The sequence below is a fragment of the Lampetra planeri genome, chromosome 50 (assembly GCF_965212315.1).
Source record: "Lampetra planeri chromosome 50, kcLamPlan1.2.h2, whole genome shotgun sequence".
Taxonomy (NCBI): Eukaryota; Metazoa; Chordata; class Hyperoartia; order Petromyzontiformes; family Petromyzontidae; genus Lampetra; species Lampetra planeri.
Genome location: NC_136156.1, coordinates 4896927 through 4899544, shown reverse-complemented (window position 1 = coordinate 4899544; position 2618 = coordinate 4896927).

The following is a 2618-nucleotide window of genomic DNA, read 5'->3' as shown; positions in this document are numbered from 1 at the left end:
AAAGGCCGAATTTCGATTTAAAGCTTTCGTGACTGCAGGGATTCATCTTCTTGGTTCTTTCGGTAAAGTCACGTAGAATGGAAATAATAAAATAATAAAAATAAAACATTATAATATAATTCTCACGACGTTGTGGCCGAAACGTCGTGAGAATTATTTTATTATGTTTTATTTTTATTATTTTATTATTTCCATTCTACGTGACTTTACCGAAAGAACCAAGAAGAGGCAACGGCCGGTTTCGACTTTCAATGTCTCATCAGCCGTCGGGCTCGCTTTGAACGAATGCTGGCCAAGAGACGGAGAGATATAAGTGCCGAATTGTAGCTTCTTTGAGCCGAGAGACGCCTCGAGTTCTTACTGATCTCTCCGTGCCAACAACACGCGCGACTATGTACTGTGTTGAACTTCTTTCGCGCCGTACGTAGCCGACCGTGCTCATTGGAGGTGCGTGAGTGCGAGTGAGTGAGGGCGCCGCGGTGGCGAGAGATGTCCACTGCTTCGCCTGGTACGCAGGAGGTCGTGGGTTCGATGCCGACCTGACGCCTGTTGCTGTATATTTGGAGTTAGACACGTGGCAGGCTTTCGCGACCAATATCATCCTTAATATAGATTTTTGTTTAGGGTTAGATCGCGTGGATGTATATACGTGTCGTTTAAAACCCGCCAGTAACGTCGTCTGATGAAGCTAGTTGTAATTACTTGGCGAGACGTCGTACTCGGATTGTAAATGTCGTGGCATGGCTCTCCAACACACCGGCGTGCTGTACTAGTACACTACACTATACACTACACTATACACTACTATACACTACACTATACACTACTATACACTACACTATACACTACTATAGAGTACACTATACACTACACTACTATACACTACACTATACACTACTACACACTACACTATACACTACACTACTATACACTACACTATACACTACACTACACTATACACTATACTATACACTACTATACCACTACACTACACTATACACTTCACTATACACTACACTACTATACACTACACTACTATACACTACACTACTATACACTACACTATACACTACACTATACACTACACTATACACTACACTATACACTACACTATACACTACACTATACACTAGTGCTGTACGAGTGACGAATTGGCCACGTTCTGTTTCACGTGACAACCCTTACTAGTTGACTGTGTCGGGTGGTGGCGGGTTTAACGACACATTTATATATTTTTACGCCTCTATGGTGGGTGTATATTTGTGGTTTGCGTGTCTCTCCCTCCCCGGTGGTGGCGTGGATTTTTCTCGATCATTTTTTACAGCCAGGCCGCTCCTGAGCTAGAGCGAGCTCAGTGGGCCCTTACCTGGTCAAATAAAATGTAGTTTAGTTGAGTGTGAACACCGGTGACGATTACCTCGAACAGGTCCTGGTCCTCCCCTAGGTCGACTCAGCCTCAAACGAGTACCTGGTGCGGTGTGTAAACATCGCCACTGGGGGAGACAAAAGCGGCCGGGCGTGGTGTTGGCCACCCACCTCCGCGCGTACCACTCCGGCCTTCATAGGTGATGCTCGCTAACAGCACTTGCCCCGACAGTCTGTTGAAGCTATACGGGGGAACTTTGTCTTTGTGGTGACACCAACGCACAGCCACTGCGCTCCCCTCTTCCGAGCATTTTCTTGTGCGTACGGCGGTAGCAGAGCGGTGACATCGGAGCGGACGTCTGTGGGCGACGCTTAGGTTGACTCTGGCAGGAATTTCTGAGATGGTCGGTCGTCTGTCTCCCTCGTGACTCCCCCGTGTTAATCGGCCTCAATTAGTGCATTCGCCTCGCCTTCGTAATTTGATGTTTGTGCATCAATGCAACAGTGGGTGGGGTTGCGCGTCTGCGTGCACGTGTGTTCGTTTGCGTGGCACGCACTTGTCCGGAACGTATGTGAAGGCTAACTAGTGGATCTTTGTCTGTGTAAGTGTATGTGTTGCCCTCGCGTATGCGAACAGCACTTGCCCCAACGGTCTGTTCGAAGCTATGAAGGAGATCTTTGTCTTTGTATTATATTTGCGTGCGTCTAGTATTTTGTTTTGGGGGAACGGTGGCGCAGTGGTTAGCGCAATACGCTCTGAACGCGGCCGCCCGAGTTCGATTCCCACTCACGGCGAATACTTGAACCGGTTTTGGGCCTCACCTAGGTCGACTCAGCCTTGTGTGGGTACCTGCTGCGGTGTGTTAACATCAGCACTGGAGAGACAAAGGCGGCCGGGCGTGGTGCTTGCCACCCACCCCCCCTCGTGTGCAGCGCCGGCCTTAATAGGTGCTCGCTAACAGCACTTGCTCCTACAGTCTGGTAAGGCTGTATGGGGGATCTTTGTCTTTGTAGGTGCCGCGGTGGTGAGATGTTATCTACTTCGCCTGGTATACGGGAGGTCGTGGGTTCAATTCCGACCCCGATGCCTGCTGTGTATTTGAAGTTTGCGTGTCTCTCTCCCCGTGGTCGCCTTTCCCCTCCACATTAAGCATCAACACGCGCTAAGCTCTTGTTTCACTGCTCTACATTTCCACGTGATGATGATGATGATGAGCCAATTCGTTGAGCTATCATTGGTGGCCATGTGGCTC